At 36.0% G+C, this 22520-nt stretch overlaps 1 long non-coding RNA gene across 1 annotated transcript; it reads left to right on the forward strand.

The window, feature by feature from the left end:
• Positions 1-625: 625 nt before the first annotated feature.
• Positions 626-15175, forward strand: LOC116564382. Its single transcript, XR_004274870.1, has 3 exons — positions 626-709; positions 13362-13370; positions 15165-15175. It is a non-coding gene; the product is annotated as an uncharacterized LOC116564382 (long non-coding RNA).
• The last annotated feature ends 7345 nt before the right edge of the window (positions 15176-22520 follow it).

Below are 22520 nucleotides of genomic sequence, written 5' to 3' on the forward strand. Positions count from 1 at the left end.
GCCTTTCCTGAAGTATTTATGAAAGTTGTAAAGAAATTGGAGCACATTCAAAGAAGATCAACAAAAATGAAAATAAGACTATTAGAAAAGATGAAAGGGACTCCAGGACTCCAACCAGGGCATAGAACAGCAAGAAAGATCATGAATTAAAACTTGCCATCAAGCCCAGCCCAATACTTGGCACCAAGCTCAATAAAAAACTTTTTGATTAATTAAAGTACTTAAATTGAAACTCAAAGGACAAAGATCAGTAGTCCTACATTAGTATAGTGGCCAAAACTGTATGAAATATATTAAAATTCTAGAAATAGATTAGAAGTTATTTGAAGGAGAATCTCCTGATGGTACCAAGTAATTAAACACTGGAACAAAAACTTCAGTGGGAAATCATGGAATATTTCTGCATCCATATCAATTAGAGTCATTTAGATGACAAACTGCTTTGAATGGCTTAAGTTCAGCCTAGAAATAGAGAGCTGGGCTAGTTGCCCTTTTAACCACCCTCTCAGAATGATAATGCTGATTGGTATATTGTATCTAAAAGTATATTACTATAGTTTTATTTAATCTATTTAACTTGTGTGTACCATGACAATTTTCACATTTCTCATTTGCACTCTGATGTGGTTTTTTTGTGTCCCCACTCAAATCTCATCTTGAGTTGTAACTCCCACAATTCCAATGTGTCATGGAAGGAACCTGGTGGGGGGTGGTTGAATCATGGGCGCAGGCCTTTTCGGTGCTGTTCTCACAATAGTGAGTAAGTCTCATGTGATCTGATGGTTTTAAAAAAATGCTAGTTTCCCTGCACAAGCTCTCTTCTCTTGTCTGTTGCCATGTGAGATGTGCCTTTCATCTTCCACCATGACTGTGAGGTCTTCTCAACCACGTGGAACTGTACGTTCATTAAACCTCTTTGTATTGTAAATTGCCCAGTCAGGGATATGTCTTTATCAGCAGTGTGAAAATGGACTAATACACACACTGATATATATTTTCCTAAGTGTGATGAAAAAAAGCGTCTTCATTTACTTTTTTCTCCTTATCCTCACCTTATAAAAGATTCGAACAAAGCTGTGGGAAAAAAATAAATTTTGATTGGGAAAGTAGACTATATCTCTAGCATAAATAGAAAAAATAATTATTTTTACAGTATCTATTAAGAACGTAAATTCCAGACCCTATGATTCTGGCTTTGTATGCTTTATCTCCTTTAATTCTAAAATAATCTGAGAATGGTACTATTATAATCTCTTCCATGTATAATTTTAAGTAAATTATTCTAAGTCACAGGAATTAAGAGGAAGAGTGAAGATTGCAATACAGATTATTTTTATTCCAGAATGAAAATACATAACTATTTCTATTCTAGTCCATTCTTTTCCATTCTAATTTATTATTTTTACTTTTGGAGACAGAGTTTCACTCTGTCACCAGGCTCCAGGCTGGAGTACAGCAGTGGTGCAATCTCAGCTCACTGCAATCACCGCCTCCTGGGTTCAAGTAATTCTCCTGCCTCAGCCTCCCGAGTAGCTGGGACTACAGGCATGCCGCCACACCCAGTTGACTTTTGTACTTTTTAGTAGAGACGGGGTTTCACCATGTTGGCCAGGATGGTCTCCATCTCTTGACCTCGTGATCTGCCCGCCACATCCTCTCAAAGTGCTAGGATTACAGGCGTGAGCCACTGTCTAATTTATTCTCTATTCACCCATTCATTCAAATAGTATTTATTGTATCATTAACTGCACATCATGCTTTTTACAGGTGCAAGGATATAGATTGGGTTTCCCAGGAAACAAAGTCTGAGATGGTTTGCTTGCAGGAAGTTTATTGAGTAATTCTCTCAAGAAGAACATGTAGAGGGAAGTGAAAAGAGCAGATGTTGGCAGAGGGAAAGAGGGAGAGTTGAATCATAGCACAGCTGCAACAAAGACCTCCACCTTTGAGATGAGCTCATGAGCTCGAGCTCCATGCACCTTGAAATTTGTTCTTAAATGTGACAAGGGGTCTGGGCCTTCGTACTCTCATCTACCAGTAATGGAGTGGTGGCTTCTCCCAGGGAAGGTGCTTACCTTGGTCAGGTATATCCTATTTGGCCAAGTCAATTACAGGAAAAAGATTCAACTGTGGGCCCACTCCCCAGTGCATACCACATGCACCATAACAGAAGAGCACCTACCCTCATGATGCTTATTTACTGGCAGGGAAATGGAAGAAACTATCAAATAATAAGTGTTTTGTTTTGTATTTTTCCTATGGCAGATAGTGATACGTTGTAAAGAGAAAAAGCAGGGAAGAGGAAGTTGAAAGGGTGAGGACTGAGTATGATACTATTTAAATAAAGTTTCATTGAGAAGGTAACATTTGAACAGATTTGAAAGAGATGAGGAAGAGATACAGGAGTACATATTGGGGAAGATCATTGCTGGTGGGGAGAACAGGTCCATACACACTGCAAGAGGGAGCATGCCTGGAATGGTTGAAGCACTGCAAGGAGGGTCAGCTGGCCAGTGTGGCTGGATCACAGCCTGTAAAGAATAGAATGATAAAATTCAAAGAAATAATGAGAGATAGAAACCTAAATAATGAGGGACTCTATGACACATTGGACTTTCTTAGTTATTCTGAATGAAGGAAGTCCTTTGAGAGTTTTGAGGAGGGGTGTAAATGTTCTGATAAATTTTACAAGTCTCCCTCTTATGTGTTAAGAACGGACTCCAGGGAGATGGTAAAATAAAGTATGAGTTGAATTATTGCAATAGTTCAGGCAAGAATTGGTGGTAGCTTATGCCAAAGTGGGAATTGTCAAGATGGTGAGAAGTAGTTAGATTCTGGACACATTTAGAAGATGGAATCAACAGAATTTGCTAATCACAGCTCTACAATTTACTGTTTAGCCTTAAGCAAACTAGTTAATTTCTTAGAGCCTTAATATCTTTTCCTTAAAATAGGGATAATATGTCCATTCTACAGAGCATATTGTGAGGATTAAATGGAAAATATATGTGATGTGACTGGCATCATGCCTGAAACACAGCAGATGTCCAATAAACACTACTTTCTTTCCTATCTTCTGGCTCCCATATTTTTCACTGTGCTTTTTCTTTTATCACTACATGCTGTCTTAAAAAAATACTGTAAGGTACCAGAGTAATCAATAGCAACCTTGATTTATCAATAAGTAATAAATAGCATTAATTTAAATGATTTATGTAAAATTGCATCAAAAGTTAATGAAAACATCTCTGGACATAACTCCCCATACAGTGTATATTCAACTGCAGAGTGAGATTTCTTACATGTTGATATTTGAATCCTTTCAGATATCTCAGAAGAAATAAAATTCACCCTGGTGGATTTTAAAAGAGTGCTCTCCAAATTTTAAATTTTAAAGGTTTCTTTTAAAGAAACATATGCTATCCCAGCTGTCTACATCTAATAAAGCAACCACTGACATAAGGGGAAGAAAAATGGAATATAACATTTTAGAGGTTTTTCAGATACACTGGGGACTTTTGAATAATATGAGTGCCATTAAATCAAGTTAAAATGTAAGTATAGAAATTATGGAAGAGTGAAAGTCTCTCCAAGGCATGTAGTATCTAAGACTTTCAAAGGCAATACTGTCTACAATGCATACATTATTTATGAACTAGAAATATCACAGGTTATAAAACAAAAACAAAATCTCAGTTGTTTTAGTTATTGACACATTTAAAATAATGTGTTTTAAAAAAGATTCTTATGTCTGATTTTATTATAACAAGATTTATAATCTTGTTTATCTAACTTTTATTAACTACGTGAATAATTATGCAGAGAGCCAGTGTATATCTCCGTGTGTTATAATTGCTACTGGTTAGAATTAGAAGTATTGCAGCAGTCTGTTGGTAATATTGCTTACCAAAAGAAAATTTTATCAAAGATCACAACGGTAAAAATCAGTTTAAAAAAGGAACAGTATTATTAGACTTGCTAATAACTAATGGTATGCTTTCAAGTTGAGTCAATAACATAAAATAATTTTTATATAATTGATTGATCATGAGAGCTAATATTTTCTGTTATTCATTGTATGACTTAGTTTTCAAAGTTAACTTAGTTTAAGGTATAAATAATTCTAACCTTAATTTGCTCACAAAAAGGCAAAATTAGTGAGCCAGAGCTGAAAAGAAAGAACAAGGGCTCTTCAAGTTGTCTACTGTCTCTTGATAGTCTTTCTTCTACTGGGGAAGTCGAAATAAAGACCTAATAAAAGGAGAGTTATGAAAGCCCCAAATGAGTCTCACTATCAGAATTATCTGGAGGTTTATTAAACTACAAATTCCTATATCGTATTCACCCCTCCAAAATCAGAATCTGTAGGGTAAAACATAGAAATCTAACTTAAAATTTTAGATGGCTCTCCACCCCAAGTCAACAGAATAAGCATTCTTCTCAGTACCACATTGCACATATTCTAAAACTGACCAGATAATTGGAAGTAAAACACTCCTCAGCTAATGCAAAAGAATGGAAATCATAACAAGCAGTCTCTTAGACAACAGTACAATCAAATTAGAACTCAGGATTTAAAAACTCACTCAAAATGACACAACTACGTGGAAACTGAACAGCCTGCTCCTGAATGACTACTGGGTAAATAACAAAATTAAGGCAGAAATAATACGCTCTTTGAAACCAGTGAAAACAAAGGTACAACATACCAGAATCTCTGGGAAAAAGTTAAAGCAGTGTTTAGAGGGAAATTTATAGCACTAAAAAGCCCACAGGAGAAAGCAAAAAAGATCTAAAATTGACATCCTAACATCACAATTAAAAGAACTAGAGAAGCAAGAGCAAACGAACTCAAAAGCTAGCAGAAGACAAAAAATAATTAAGATCACAGTAGAACTGAAGGAGATAGAGAAACAAAAAACCCTTCAAAAAATCAGTGATTCCAGGATCCAGTTTTTTGAAAACATTAACAAAATAGATAGACCCCTAGCCAGACTATTAAAGAAGAGAAGTGAGAAGAATCAAATAGACACAATAAAAAGTGATAATCACTGATCCCACAGAAATACAAACTACCACCAGAGAATACTGTAAACACCTTGATGCAAATAAACTAGAAAATCTAGAAGAAATTGATAAATACCTGAACACATACAATCTCCCAGGACTAAACCAGTAAGAAGTTGAATCCTAGTTATTGATTTACCTTGAGATACTTTCCATCAATACCTAGTTCATTGAGAGTTTTTAGCTAATTCTGAAATTGAGGCAGTAATTAATAGCCTAGCAACCAAAAAAAGCCCAGGACCAGACAGATTCACAACCAAATTTTACCAGAGGTACAAATTGGAGCTGGTACCATTCCTTCTGAAAGTATTCCAAACAATAGAAAAATAGGTACTTGTCCCTAACTCATTTTATGAGGCCAGCATCTTCCTGATAACAAAACCTGACAGAGACACAACAAAGAAAGAAAATTTCAGGCCAATGTCTCTGACGAACGTCAATGCAAAAATCCTCAATAAAATACTGGCAAACCAAATCCAGCAGCACATCAAACAGCTTATCCACCACTATCAAATCAGCTTCATCCCTTGAATGCAAGGCTGGTTAAACATATGCAAATCAATAAATGTAATCCATCACATAAACAGAACCAATGACAAAAACCACATGACTATCTCAATAGATGTTGAAAATGCCTTCGATAAAATTCAACATCCCTTCATCCTAAAAACTCTCAATAAATTGGATATTGATGGAATGTATCCCAAAATAATAAGAGCTATTTATGACAAACCCACAGCCAATAACATACTGAATGGGAAAAACTGGAAGCATTCCTTTTGAAAACTGGCACAAGACAAGGATACCCTCTCTCACCACTCCTATTCAACGTAGTATTGGAAGTTCTGGCCAGGGCAATCAGGCAAGAGAAAGAAATAAAGGGTATTCAAATAGGAAGAGATGAAGTTAAATTTTCTCTCTTTGCAGCTGACATGATTGTATATTTAGAAAACCCCATCATCTCAACCAAATCTCCTTAAGCTGATAAGCAACTTCTGCAAAGTCTCAGTATACAAAATTGTTATGCAAAAATCACAAGCATTCCTATACACAAATAATAGACAGAGAGCCAAATCATGAGTGAACTTCCATTCATGATTGCTACAAAGAAAATAAAACACCAAGGAATACAACTTACAAGGGCTGTGAAGGGCTTCTTCAAGAACTACAAATCACTGCTCAAGGAAATAAGAAAGGACGCTAACATATAGAAAAATACTTCATGCTCATGGATAGGAAGAATCAATATTGTAAAAATGGCCATACTGTCCAGTTTAGCAATTCAGTGCTACCATTGATTTTCTTCAAAGAATTATAAAAAACTACTTTAAATTTCATATGGGAACAAAAAAAAGCCCATATAGCCAAGACAAATTTATACCAAAAAATAAATAAATAAATAAAAACAAAGCTGGACACATCATGCTACCCAACTTCAAACTATACTACAAGACTACAGTAATCTAAACAGCATGGTACTGATACCAAACAGAGATATAGACCAATGGAACAGAGCAGATGCCTCAGTAATAACTCCATACATCTACAACCATCTAATCTTTAACAAAACTGACAAAAACAAGCAATGGAGAAAGGATTCCACATTTAATAAATGATGTTGGGAAAACTGGCTAGCCATATGCAGAAAGCTGAAACTGGACCCCTTCCTTACACCTTATACAAAAATTAACTCAAGATGGATTGAAGACTTAAATGTAAGACCTAAAACCTTAAAAGCCCCATAAGAAAACCTAGGCAATACCATTCAGAACATAGGCATGGACAAAGACTTCATTACTAAAACACCAAAAATAATGGCAACAAAAGCCAACATTGACAAATAGTATCTTATTAAGCTAAACAGCTTCTGCACAGCAAAAGAGACTATCATCAGAATGAATAGGCAACCTACAGAATGGGAGAAAAATTTTGCATTGTATCCATTTGACAAAGGACTAATATCCAGAATCTACAAAGAACTTAAACAAATTTACAAGGAAAAAAGAAAAAAAAAACATCAAAAGCAGGTGAAAGATATAAACAGACACTCCTCAAAAGAAGGCACTTTTGCAGCTAACAAACATATGAAAAAAAGCTCATCATCACTAGTCATTAGAGAAATACAAATCAAAACCACAGTGAGATACCATCTCATGCCAGTTGGAGTAGAGATCATTAAAAAGTCAAGAAACAACAGATGCTGGAGATTATATGGAGAAATAGAAACAGCTTTTACACTGTTGGTGGGAGTGTAAATTAATTCTGATATTGTGGAAGACAGTGTGACGTTCCTCAGGGATCTAGAACCAGAAATACCATTTGACCCAGCAATCCCATTACTGCAAATATATCCAAAGAATTATAAATCATTCTACTATAAAGACACATGCACGCATATGTTTATTGCAGCATTATTAACAATGTCAAAGACTTGGAACCAATGCAAATGCCCATCAATGATAGAATGGATGAAGAAAATGTGGTAGATATACACCATGGAATATTATGCAGCCATCAAAAAGAATGAGTTCATATCCTTTTCAGGGACATGAATGAAGCTGGAAACCATCATTTTCAGCAAACTAACACAGGAACAGAAAACCAAACACCACATGTTTTCACTCATAAGTGAGAGTTGAACAATGAGAACACATGAACACAAGGAGGGCATATCACACACTGGGGCCTGTCAAGGTTGGGGGGCATGGGGAGGGATAACATTAGAAAAAATACCTAATGTAGATGATGAATTGAAGGGTGCAGCAAACCACCACGGTACATACATACCTATGTAACAGACCTGCACGTTCTGCACATGTATCCCAGAACTTAAAGTACTAAAAAAAATTTAAGATGGTATTTTTCATATGATATTTTTATTTATTTATTTATCTATTTATTTATTTATATTTTTCCATAAGTTATTGGGGTATGTATGGTATTTAGTTACGTGAGTAGTTTCTTTAGTGTTCATTTGTGATATTTTGTTGCACTCATTACCTGAGCAGTATACAGTGCACCCTATTTGTAGTCTTTTAACCCTGAATTGTGCCCCTATAAACATGTGTGTGCCTGCCAGTATCTTTTTTGAATAATGATTTATTTTCTTCTGAGTAGATACCCAGTGGTGGGATTGCTGGATCAAATGGTAGTTCTACTTTTAGTTCTTTAAGGAGTCTCCACACTGTTTTCCACAGTGGCTGTACTAGTTTACATTCCCACGAGCAGTGTAGAAGTGTTCCCTGTTTACCACATCCATATCAACATCTCTTGTTTTCTGATTTTTTGATTATGGTCATTCTTGCAGGGGTAAGGTACTATCTCATTATGATTTTGATTTGCATTTCCCTGATCATTAGTGATGTTGAGCATTTTTCCATGTTTGTTGGCCATTAGTATATTTTCTTTTGAGAACTGTCTGTTCATGTCCTTAGACCACTTTTGATGGGATTGTTTGCTTTTTTCTTACTGATTTGTTTGAGTTCACTGTAGCTTCTGGATATGAGTCCTTTGTCAAATGTACACAGTGTGAATAGTGTGAATATCTTCTCCCACTCTCTGGGTTGTCTGTTTACTCTGCTGACTGTTTCTTTGGCTGTGCAAAAGCTCTTTAATTTAATTAGGTCCCAGCTATTTATCTTTGATTTTATTGCATTTGCTTTTGGGTTCTTGGTCATGAATTAGTTACCTAAGTCAATGTCTAGAAGGATTTTTCCAATGTTATCTTCTAGAATTTTTAGTGTCAGAATTTAGGTTTAACACCTTAGTCCATCTTGAGTTGATTTCTATATAAGGTGAGAGATGAGGATCCAGTTTCATTCTTCTACATGTGGCTAACCAACAATCCCATCACCATTTGTTGAAAAGGGTGTCCTTTTCCCTCTTTATGTTTTTATTTGCTTTAGCAAAGATCAGTTGGCTGTAAGTATGAAGGTTTATTTCTGGGTTCTCTATTCTGTTTCATTGGTCTATATGCCTATTTTTATATGATTACCATGCTGTTTTGGTTACAATTGCCTTATAGTATATTTTTAAATCACGTAGAGTGATACCTCCAGATTTATTCTTTTTGCTTAGTCTTGTTTTGGCTATGTGGGTTCTTTTTTGGTTCTATATGAATTTTAAAATTCTTTCTTTTTCTAGTTTTATGAAGAATAATGGTGGTATTTTGATGGAGATTATGTTGAATTTGTAGATTGCTTTTGGCAGTATGGTCATTTTCACAATATTGATTCTATCTGTCCGTGAGCATGGGATGTGTTTCCATTTGTTTATGTTATCTAGGATTTCTTTCAGCAGTGTTTTGCAGTTTTCTTTATAGAGGTCTTTTGACTCCTTGGTTAGGCATATTCCTAAATATTTTATTTATTTATTTATTTATTTATTTGCAGCTATTGGAAAAGTAGAATTGATTTGATTCTCCATTTCATCACTGTTGGTACATAGAAGAGCTATTGATTTGTGTACATTAATCTCTTATCAAGAAACTTTGACGAATTCTTTTATCATTTCTAGGAGCTTTTTGGAGAAGTCCTTAGAGCTTTCAAGGTATACAATTATATCATCAACACACAGTGATAGTTTGACTTCCTCTTTGCTGATTTTGATGCCCTTTATTTCTTTCTCTTGTCTGATTGCTCTGGCTAGAACTTCCAGTAGTATGTTGAAGAGGAGTAGTGAAAGTGGCCAACCATGTCTTGTTCCATTTCTCAGAGGAATGCTTTTGTTTTTTCTCCATTCAGTATTATGTTGACTCTGGATTTGTCATAGATGGCTTTTATTACATTAAGGTATGTCCCTTGTATGTCTATTTTGCTGACAGTTTTAATCATAAAGGGATGCTGGCCTTCAGGAATGCCTTTTCTGCATCTATTGAGATGATCATGTGATTTTTATTTTTAATTCTCTTTATGTGGTGTATTACATTTATGAACTTGCATATGTTAAACCACTGCATCCCTGGTATGAAACCCACGTGATTATGGTGGATTATATTTTTGACATATTGTTGGATTCGGTTAGCCAGTATTTTGTTAAGGATTTTAGCATCAATGTTCATCAAGGATATTGTTCTGTAGTTTTGTTTTTTGGTTGTCCTTTCCTGGTTTTGGTATTAGGGTGATGCTGGCTTCATGAAATGAATTAGGGTGGGCTTCGCCTTTCTCTGTCTTGTGGAATAGTGTCAAAATAATTGGTACCAATTCTTCTTTGAATGTCTAGCAGAATTCTGCTGTGAATCCATCTGGTTCTAGACTTTTCTTGTTGGTAATTTTAAAATTACCATTTCAATCTTGCTGCTTGTTATTGATCTGTTCAGGGTATCTAATTCTTCCTCATTTAAGCTAGGAGAGTTATATTTTTCCAGGAATCTATCCATTTCTTCTACATTTTCTAGTTTATGTGCAGAACGGTGTTTATAGTAACTTTGAATGATCTTTTCTATTTCAGTGATGTCAGTTATAATATCTCATGTTTCATTTCTTAATGATGTTATTTGGATTTACTTTCTTCTTTTCTTGGTTAATCTTACAGTAGCCTATCAATTTTATTTATCTTTGCAAAGAACTGGCTATTTGTTTCGTTTATCTTTTGTATTTTTTTATTGTTGTTTCAATTTCATTGAGTTCTGCTGTAATCTCGGTGGTTTCCTTTCTTCTGCTGGGTTTGAGTTAGGTTTGTTCTTGTTTCTCTAATTCCTTGAGGTGTGACATTAGAATGTCAGTTTGTGCCCTTTAAGTCTTTTTGATCTAGGTTCTTCAGGATATGAAACTTTCCTTTTAGCACTGCCTTTGCTGTATCTCAGAGGTTTTGATAGATTGTGTCATTATTGTCATTCAGTTCGAATAATTTTTAAATTTCCATCTTGACTTTTTGGCCCAATGTTCATTCAGGAGCAGGTTATTTAAGTTCCATGTACTTGCATGGTTTTGAAGGTTACTTTTGAAGTTGATTTCCAGTTTTATTCCACTGTGGTCTGAGAAAGTGCTTGATATGATTTCAGTGTTCTTAAATTTACTGAGGATTGTTTTATGGCCTATCATATGGTCTATGTTGGAGAAAGTGCCATGCACTGTTTAATAGAATGTGTATTCTGCAGTTGTTGGATGAAATGTTTTGTATGTGTATCTGTTAAATTCATTTGTTCCACGGCGTAGGTTATCTATTGTTTCTTTGTTGACTTTCTGTCTTGATGATCTGTCTAGTGCTGTCAGTGGAGTATTGAAGTCCCCAACTATTATTGTGTTGCTATCTATCTCATTTCTTAGTAATTGTTTTATAAATTTGGGAACATCAGTGTTAGGTGTGTATATGTTTAGGATTGTGACATTTTTCTGTTGGACAAGGCCTTTTAAAATTATATAATGTTCCTCTGTTTCTTTTAGCTGCTATTACTTTAAAATTTGTTTTGTCTGATATAGCAATAGCTACCCCTGCTCACTTTTGGTGTCCATTTGCATGAAATGCCTTTCCCACCCCTTTACTTTATATGAGTCCTTATGTGTTAGGTGAGTCTCCTGAAGGCAACAGATGGTTGGTGAATCCTTATCCATTCTGTGGTTCTGTATCTTTTAAGTGAAACATGTAGGCCATTTACATTCAGTGTATTTCAATGTAAGGTGCCGTTGTATTCATTGTGCTTTTTGTTGCCTGTGTACTTTGGTATTATTGTTTTTTGTTTTTGCTTTTTAACATGTATTTTTGTTTTATAGGTCCTGTGTGATTTAGCTTTAAAGAGGTTCTGCTTTGACGTGTTTCCAGGATGTGTTTTATTATTTAGACCTCCTTTTAGCAGTTCTTATAGTGGTGGCTTGGCAATGGCGATTTCTCTCAACATGTGTTTGTCTGAAAACAATTGTATCTTTTCTTCCAATGTGATGTTTCGTTTTGCTGGATACAAAATTCTTGGCTAATTGTTTGGAGACTGAAGATAGGGCCCCAAATCCCTTCTAGTTTGTGGAGTTTGTCCTGAGAAGTCTGCTGTTAGTCTGATAGGTTTTTCTTCATAGGTTATCTGGTGCTTCTGCCTGACAGCTCTTAAGATTCTTTCCTCTGTTTTAACTTTGGATAATCTGATGACAATGTGCCTAGGCAAAGATCTTTTTGCAATGAATTTTCCAAGTGTTCTTTGTGCTTCTTGTATTTGGCTGTCCAGGTCTCCAGAAAGGCCAGAGAAGTTTTCCTAGATTATTCCCCTGAATATGTTTTCCAAGCTTTTAGAATTCTCATCTTCTTCAGGATCACTGATTATTCTTAAGTTTGGTCGTTTAACATAATCCTAGACCTCTTATGGACTTTATTCATATTTTCTTACTCTTTTTTCTTCATCTTTGTTGGATTGGTTTAATTTGAAGACTTTGTCTTCAAGCTCTGACTTTCTTCCTTCAACGTGTTCAATTCTATTGCTGAGACTTTTCCATTTCACATTTCTAAAAGTGTGTCCAAAATTTCCAAAATTTTTGTTTTTTCTTTAAGCTATCTATTTTCTTGAATATCTCTCCCTTCACTTCTTGTATTTTTTTTTTTAATTTCCTTGCATTAGGCTTTACCTTTCTTTAGTCCCTCACTGATTAGCTTAATAACTAACCTCTTGAATTCTTTTTCAGGTAAATCAGGGATTTCTTCTTGGTTTGGATCCATTGCAGTGAACTATTGTGATTTTAGGGGCTGTTAAAGAACCTCGTTTTGTTATATTACCAGGGTTGGTTTTCTGGTTCCTTTTCATTTGGGTAGCCTCTGTTGAAGGGAAGGTCTAGAGCTGAAGGCTGTTGTTCAGATTCTTTTGTTCCACAGGGTGTTCCCTTGATGTAGTATTCTCCCCCTTTCCCTGTCGATGTGGCTTCCTGTGAGCCAAACTGCAGTGATTGTTATGTCTCTTCTAGGTTGAGCCACCCAGAGAGTCCCGGCTCTGGGCTGGTACTGGGGGTTGTCTGCACAGAGTTCTGTGATATGAACCATTTATGGGTCTCTCAACTGTGGATATCAGTGCCTGTTCCAGTGGTGTGCAATGGATTCCTTAAGTATTCTTAGCTTTGGTGGTTTCTCTATTTTTGTGCTGATTGGATTCCTTCCAGGAGGTGGTGCTTTTCAAAAAGCATCAGCTGCAGTAATGTGGAGTCAGATCTGCAGAGGGTGGGGCTGTAGAACTCCTGAGGTTATATGCCCTTTGTCTTCTGCTACTAAGGTGGATAGGGAAGGACCATCAGATGGGGGCAGGTTGAGGTGTGTCTGAGCTCAGACTCTCCTTGGGCGGGTCTTGCCGCAGCTGCTGTGGGGGATGGCAGTGACATTCCCAGGTGACTGAAGTTGTGTACCTAGGAGGATTATGGCTTCCTCTGCTGAGTCATGCAGGTTGTCAGGGAAGTGGGAAAAAGCCTGCAGTTGTAGGCCTCACCCAGCTCCCAAACAAATCAAAGAGCTAGTCTCACTCCCACTTTGCCCCTGCACAACAACCCCAAGTCTATTTCCAAGCAGAGGGCAGGATGGGCTTGAAAACTTGCCCCAGGTTTCCCATCTCCCAGCTATGAAAGAAAAGGGCTTGGTTCTTCCCATGCCTGTGGAGCCTGCACACCAGGTTTCTGCCCTCCCTCAAGTTCTGGCCAGGAGGTTTCTCACCCTGTTCAAATTGTTACAAAGTTTACCTAAAGAATTTCTTCTCCCTGTGGAGTTTTACCTCCTCTTCCTGTGGTCATCCTCCTGATGGATCCCTGTTGTGCCAGGCAGGAATAGCCTGCTAGGGGATGCAATGAGCTCCCAGAGCCTTTCTGCTGCTGCCTCTACCCGTGTATTTCACTCAGGTCTCTAAATTGACTCAGCTGCAGGTAAAGTCAGAAACGTATCTTGCAAACAGACCTTCAGCTTCTCCAGTGGCAGTGTGTGTTCGGGAAAGGAGGGTCTCCCTTTCTCACTTCCACAGATGGGGTACTCACAGTATTTGGAGTGTCTCCTGGGTTATGCAGGAGTAGTCCACTTCCTTCAGAGGGTCTGTGGGTCCTCTTGTGATTGCTGGTTTGTTCTCATAGGTTATCTGAAGCTAAAATTCATAATATGAGCTTCCACAAGCTGTTCTGCCCTGAGCTGTAATCTAGTCTTCCACCTGTCTGCCATGATTGCATCTGTGTCACTTTTAATTTCTTAGATAGTATTTTTATAAACTAAAGTTTCAGAGCCACAAATTCTAACTTCAAAAATAACACAAACAAGCCACTGAACTTTGTTAATGCACAATTTTCTTAGATGTAAATTGGGGATAATTGTATTCACCTCATAAGATCACTGTGAAGATTCAATCAGATAAAACCAGGATGAAACATATCAAACATGCAATATTTAGTAGAAATTTTTGTCATTATTATTGATTTTGAGTTTATGTTTCCTGGGCTGGTTCAATGGAAATACAAGAGATAAGAAGATATTTCAAAAGATAAAAGATAAAATATTTTTAAGAAAGTAATTCAAGTAAGATTATAAAATGTATACATTACTGATTACAGTGAAGTCAGAAAAATTTGGCAGAATGAAATAAAAATGAGTTCTGGAGGGTCTGAGACTCTCAACAATGTCAAAGAAGATTTGTAGTGAACTTATCTGGAGAGTTAGCAGGATGAAGAGTGGAAAAAAAGCATGTGTTCCTTCACCTTGAATTTCCAGAATGGAAGTGTGTGTGCATGTGTGTGTGTCAGTAGTATCCATATAAAATTGTTGGAAATGTGATAATATTATCAAAAGTGCATGAAATCAATTACAAAGACACAAAACATAAGACATTGGACAATTTGATATGTCATAACTTAAAACCCTTGAGAGAAAACAAAATTCTATTTCTATTGCATCCAAATAATCTTTTCTCTCCCCTAAAAAAGTTGTATCAGTCTTTATGAGAGTAAAGGGTTATAGAACAAAACAGAGGAAAATTGCCAAAAAGCAGGAAGTTAAAATGTAAGATTTCCTTGTTCTGGTGCCTCCTGGCTATGTCAAAGTGCAAAATATAACCTCAAAATTAAGTTATTAAAACGGAGTTGAAGAGCAACGGGGCTGACGTCAAAGGCCTGTGACAGAGATTGTTGCATGGATTGTAAATATAGCTGGGGGATGGCAAGGTTTGAGGGTGAGAAAAAAAGCTGTACTCTAGAGGCAATGAAATAATCAGTGGAAGAGGGATAGAATACAGGAGCTGACTGATGGAAAATAGCAGAGTGTAAAGGAACCATAGTCAGGATATGCACCTCACTGACATTAGGTCAAAACAGTAATGCTTTATGAGTGAGTCAGCATTGTGAAGCTGAAATTTCTTTCTGCTCCTCTTTCCTCCAGTTCCCATGAGCATGAGAGAATAAGCAATGCATGCTCACGCAGGTTCCAAGGAACCGAGTACCTCTGAGGAGCACCAGATTTCAGTAAGACAGAGATCTGACCTGTAAAAAGGTCAAGAATGTTGGGAAAGCCATTTATTGTGGAGGGGGGCAGGCCCAATCTCCTGACTTCTCTCAGTGCCCTCAAATAGATCCTCACTCTCAAAAAGGGACCCTTTTACTGGGGCTTAATGCTCTGTGGATATCATCTTGAAATTTTTAACAAGGCTATCTTGGAATTTGTGTTCTGTAAGTGGAATCCGATGGAATCTTAGTAGATGTGCCAGAGCTTGGAATCTTGGCTCACCTGTGAAACTGCCTTTCCACTGATTTCCCACCTCCTCACCTTCGTAGGACAGAATCACAGCTATCTTCTCTCCTCCCCTGCCCAATGACAACTGCTACTCCTAGTGGGGGCCTAGGCATGGGCTTGAGAAGGGACAAGGTCAGGCATATGAGCCCCACAGATGGAGTTGTGGGCAGGACCCAGGTATCTGTGAGAGTTTGCACTTGCCTGGCATATTATGTAATCCACACCCCAAAGAGCATGAGATTAAACAACAAAACAACAAAAAAAGCCCCATAACTGGTTTAGACAGAAAACACAGAAAGAAAAAGATTTTTTTTTTTTTTGCCTGCTTTTTGTACAAAGAGCCCTGCATTGACATTTTGCGCTGGGCCCCACACATTTGTAGCTGGTTCTGATTGGAGGTTTCCAAAGGTTACAGTGGAAAGAGTATAGAAGGAAGGCAATGGTGAAGAGTTGGGAAAAAGAAGCATCAATGAGACTTTATGGGAAAATGGATTGATACACTGAGATAACAGAGGTGATGGACTTAACATTTTGATAAGTCGCTAAGGGTAAGTTTGAAAGACAAAGTTAGTCTGTCAAAGATCCAAATGGCATTCTGGCCAAAGTTTTAGTAAGGACATCGAACTCCAGTGCTTAATTTTATTGCCCATGGCCTCTGCTCAGGGTACCAAACATAAAGTTAAGAGGTTTGTCTAAGTGGTTTCAATAAATCCTTATCCAGAGGCTATTTAGAAACTTCATCTTAAATTTGAAACTACTCCTCATAGTGAATACAGGAGCAACCTTATGGTATTTGTGAGCAGGAAGAAGCCAAGGGAAGGCAGTGGAGACGCAGTATGAGTCCCATTATGAAGAGCTGGTTACAGCCAAAACATTAGTGAGCATACAAAGGGATAAGAAAAAGCTTTGAGTCTTAAGTTTCTAGTGGCCAACATTTTAACTCTAATGAAAGCCCTTAATTTCTTTGAGGTTTATCTGTAAAATGGGAAGGGTGATGATTTCTGCTTTTTGACTGCTCAGGCTATTGCAAATGTCAAAGTACATAATTCATATAAAGTTTCTTTGCAAATAACTACTGTAATATTTTTTTTTTTTGAAGTCTTATGGGATGCTTTGATTACTCTGTGATTGCATTTAGGAGAGGGAAGCTGTAGTCATGTGTCATCACTGCCAGCCTCACATCTCTTGATATGGTTAAAGCCTTAGGGTGGAGCAAGAGAAATTTTAAAATAACAAACAAAGCAAAAGCAAGAGGTGACATTCCAAAGCAGAGGAAGACTAATTTTATATGTACAAATGTCAAGTGTGTACGGGTGTCTCAGAAGGTTTATATGTTCTATATAAATATAGAAATAAGAAGACTGAATAGGAAAAAAGCTTTTATTTTTCTGAATTTTAGAATATTTTCTGCTCCATATCATTTATCTACATTTAGGAAGGCTGTTTTTCTGTTTTAATGTCTTCTCCTGTCTTTCAGTATATTATGGAATGGGCTAAGGTATAAGTGGCTTCGCCATGCCTGGTCACCTGTTTCATTCACCAGTGGGATACCCCACCTAAAGGAGCTGTCACAAAAGAGCAGCTATGGGCAGCCTGAAAAACAGTGACAACAATTATAACTCTAAAGAGATAGATGAAACCTATTGTTATTTATTAAATAACAGATGTCGTCGGAGCTTTAGGAAAAAAGCTGTAAGCAATGAGCCCAGACTAAAATTTGAGCATGATTTTTCATGCTGCATCCATAACTAACCACAATCCCAGAACTAATGTTTCTGAAATATATTTTCTCTAATATATATTTAAGTTCTTAAAGTAGCTAATATCCACATATCCAGTTTTGTAAGACTTTTGAGAACAGGTTTTAAATTCATATTGTGTCACCCCCCAAAAATTGTATTTTCTCTTCTGTGTAGATGAAGATAGTATTATTAATAGCTAGAGATTATTAATAGCCAGAGCGGGTGTATATATATCTTTATATACATATACACACGTATTAGCTCAATTTTCTTAGATGGAAGTGCCTGTACAGCTTCTTTGAAAAGATCGCCACCTAGGGGAAATTAACAAGTCAATACAACATCTGCAATGCACCACACATGCTGCATAATATTTAATGGCATATGTATTTAAGAAAAAGAAATGTGCAAAATGGTGTTATATTTCAGCAAATGTGGTAGGCCACCTAGGGAAAATAGACTACCTTATAGGCCTAGAAAGTGTGCTTGTGTAAAATTTTATTATTTCTAATGAACATAGAACTGCATGTAGCTTTTCTTCATTCATAAGGGCTTGATTTTAATGTCTCCCTCCATATCTAGAGAGAGTTTATAATATATATATATATATTTTTAGAAAATAGATATCCATTTAATTATGAGTATAGAACTTACATTTTTGGCAACTTTTGCAATTAAAAATAATAGTTTTAATCAGTACCCTGGAAGTGTTTAAGATTCTAACATGTAAACGAATTTCTATGTGAATTCAGTCTCAAAAATTAACAAAGACATTTCTTCTTCAACTTATTTGTTTGTTTCTGAGAATTTATAACTATATCTCCAAATGAGAGGCAATTAAAGTGGGAAATAATTTACTTGGTTAATTCAAGTAAAAATGGATTATTTTTCTTTACTTCACTTTCTGATATATACATATAAATACATATATGTACATATGTATACACACACATATATAAAATATAATACACACATATATAATATATATTATATATATATTATATATATTATATATATATATTATTTATTTTTTTTTTGAGACAGAGTCTCACTCTGTCACCAGGAGCCAGGATGAAGTGAATGGCGTGATCTTGTCTCACTGCAACCTCCGCCTCCCTGGTTCAAACAATTCTCCTGCCTCAGCCTCCCGAGTAGCTGGGACTACAGGTGTGCTCCACCATGCCCAATATTTTAGTAGAGATGGGGTTTCATCATGTTGGCCAAGTTGGTCTTGATCTCTTGACCTCGTGATCTGCCCGCCTTGGCCTCCCAAATTGCTGGGATTGCAGGAGTGAGCCACTGCATGGCCCAATTTCTGATATTTTTAATAAATGTCTTAGAAAATCACCGTGTTTTCTAAAAGCACATTTAACATAAAATATGATCCGTGTTTTCTTTACATGCTATGTTGCAGATATGGGAACTTTAAAGAGAGCAACATATCTTTAAGTTGAAATGATTTAGCAGCCATAAAAAATTTATGTTTTGTTTTACAAAAACAAGCTACTATTTTCAAAAGTCAACTTTCTAAAAAGTCCTAAATATGATTTTAAATTTTGTGCTCTGAAGATAATTTTTGGTTAATTTGATAGTTTGGATCATAAATTTTAATGCATTAAGGTTATAAAACCGGCAAGAGTCTAATATGGAAGAAAAAACGGAGGGGATTCTTTGAAAAAGTTTTATCTATGCTGTGTTTACAATTACTAGAACAATAGTTGTCAAATTGTCTAGTGATTGCCTTTTAACTCAATCTTCTGAATAAAGTGGAAAATCCCTTGGTGACAGTGAATATTTTTATATGCAATTATTTCTGAGGTGCCATTTGGGCAGTGTCTGTTCTGCTTATTTGGTGCTCATAGAACCAGTGGTTAAACAATTTGAATACAACTCCTAGATGTATCTTTAGCATTTAGAAGAATGCTTGACATTTAGAAGGGACATGAGACACAATGGCTGAATGGATGAATAAATAGCCCCTCAAATTAGGCCTGCCCTCTGAAGCTTATGTTTATGGAATCTATTATCCTCTCCAAAAAAAAAGGGATAAGTCTGCTGTAGAAGGCATAGTTAACCTTTGTAAGGTAAAGATAAATATAAATTATTCTATCCCTTTTGATATTATACCTACCCTAATCATCTCCGTAGATAAGCAAGTGGTACACCAAAGGTAACTGTTTTGTCATATGAAATTATAAGTATGTAATTATTTATTTTGTGTGTGTATATATACACACACACTACATATAGATAAATAGATACATACATACATTCTGTGTGTGTATGTGTATGTATATATAATTTTAAAAATCAGTAGTATATTTGATCATGGAATAGAAAAGATTCTTTGATTAACTAAGATGAAAATATGTACCTGGATAAGTTAACTTGATATTTTATCCCTGCTTATTAAAATCATTTAAATTACTTGACAATCCACTTGTAACATTGCTTAGCTATGCTAAATTCAAGAGCCACTGATTATCTTCGGTTTGCCAGCTGGATATGTTTTAAGTGTACCGACATTTAAACTCCCTGTCTTTTCTTATACTTCTGGCTGAATCTGATGGTACTTTCAGTGAAATAGGAGTTATAATATCTTACCTATAATAGTATTCTTAGACAAGTTCTTCTTTCTTACTAAATGTAATCCATATTGTCTATTTAGATTTTTGCCTACTCTGAAATGCCTGATGTATTCATGGCAAATCTTTTCAACTTTTAACTTCCATTTTTCATTATAGCCATTTTCTTTCAACTGACTTCCGGATAGTGGCTATTACTTTGTTTATATACTGTATTTTATTTTATTTTTCTAATTGTGACTCCCATACAACAGCTCAAGGGCTCTTCTCCTGCCAGTAGCTAGCAGTTTTCCATTTGCACCCACTTCCATTAGTAAAGGCTGATTCCTAACTTAGAGAATGAAGAATTCTGCAATCAGAGTAGCTTTATACTTTCACCTTAGAAGAAAGGGAAAAGGGGCCAGGGAACTGCTTTAATAATGTGAATATTTTAGCACAATTTTGCACTCTGCTTCTTTACTTTCTTTAAAACATCTAATCACATAAATAATTTATCACAGAACTTTTGGACATCAATCACTGAGACTCAGCACTTTTGCCAGGACAGCATTACGATATGCAGAATGACTGCAAAAGTTTGGCTTTGGATATTGATGCAAAGTTATGTCCTTGAATAATCTGAACTGAATCTAAGACTTTATCACACTTCCCACCATTTCAGGGTGGACTTCATGATATAAAAAAACAGACTGTGTGGCTTCCAAACTCTGTGACCTATTAGCTGTGGGACCTTGGGTAAGTTGGTCAAGAGCTCTTAGTATTGGCTTTCTCACTGCTAAACTAAGTATATGTTCTAAGCACAGGTCCTACACACGGTAAGCACTCAGCAAAAGTGAAACAGAATAAAATAAGTGTTGGCTATGGTAAACTTCACCAGGTGATTTAAGTTGTAAAATTATAATAATCTAAAAATGTATTTTCATGTGCCTTTTAGAAACAGGAACATTGCTACGAGTATTTTCCAGGTTGTTCACACTCATGGTGATTCTGTGGCCCAGCAAGTTGGAACCAAGAGCCAAAAAATTGTGTTCAGTTCCTATGCAAATCTGTGTATGAGGACCGGGCTATTATACCACACAGTTCAGAGTAAAAGAAATGTGGTTGAGTCTCTACTTACTCTTTCTTCTGCTTTCCCAATGAAATAGGTTTTAGTACATACACAGATAAGTAACTACGCTTCTCCGTTAGAACTACCTAAGAATCATAGATCATTTTGTAGATACATTTTTATTTTATTCTTTTTTAAATATTGAAATTATGTATTATGGGCTTCTTACATGCAAGACTGTGCGCTGGAAATAGAAAGATGATCAATTCCTTGGCCTGTATCCTTTTCTAGACAGAAGAGAACCACAGGTAATTAAAGATACTTTTTAAAGGATACTGGAAGTATCAATAAAGTGAAGTGTTAAGGAAGTACAAAGCACCTCTTTCTAGAAGTACTTTGGAGTAACTGATGAATGCATCACTAAGGCAGTTGTAAATGCAGAAACTACTTTTCAGGCTAAGGCAGAACCCATTCTTAGCATTGATTTGTGCTCCCATTAGATGCAGGTATGCAGCTGGAAAGTGTTGGGAATCAGGCCGCAATAAAAATATTAATTATCCTCTTGGTGCCAGACCAGCAAACAAGCAAGTTTATTTCTTTCCCTAACAAGATATACTCTAATTAGTGGCTATGATCATTAACAGATTATACCGCGTTTGAGTCCCAGGAGGTGACTATCTCAAGTCCTGCTCTTACTACTAGGCCAATGGATACGTACGCTCATTTTTATTCCTCGGGATTAAAGTGTTAAGCATTATTTAGTTTAGCAATTTTAAATTTAATAATTGTCTTGTTTATTGTCAGTATTAAAAGCAAAACAGATACACTGTAAGTGCAGATTGTTAATTAGTGGTGACATTGTCAAAAGGAATTCAAATAGAAGTACTGTAGAAATGCCTTCAGATAAAATATGATTCATGGCATAAAATTATTATAACTGTATTAAAATAATAATCCACAGAAATACAAGGACTCTTGTGGGCCAATGTTTTCCCCCTTTCCTTCACACACTTTGGTAGTTAGTCTTGTAGTTCAAAAAGATGCTTTTAAACACCAAACCATATAGCAGCATATTCAAATAAATAGTTTAAATATCTTAATACAGTTCTTTGTCACAGCACCATTAAAACACTCTTTCTGCATATGTATTAATGTATTATGTGTTCCAAAAGATGCATCTGTGAATGTAATACAACAGCTAAAGTATCATTAACTTACGTGTAAATGTTTTGTCTTTGTCACTAGGTGGCGCCTATACGTAAATAGTTGTAGAGCATCAGTTCCACTTAAGGCAAAACAGGCAGTGAAGGAGAGAAAAGTAAGCTATTTTATTAAATTTATTTTGTATTAAATATTTGTGAAGGAAATAATGTAGAATTCACAAACCTTTTTTAAGATTAAGGGAAAACATTAAAT

Source organism: Sapajus apella, unplaced genomic scaffold (assembly GCF_009761245.1).
Source record: "Sapajus apella isolate SASKATOON/1434 unplaced genomic scaffold, GSC_monkey_1.0 scaffold2, whole genome shotgun sequence".
In the NCBI taxonomy this organism is placed as follows: domain Eukaryota; kingdom Metazoa; phylum Chordata; class Mammalia; order Primates; family Cebidae; genus Sapajus; species Sapajus apella.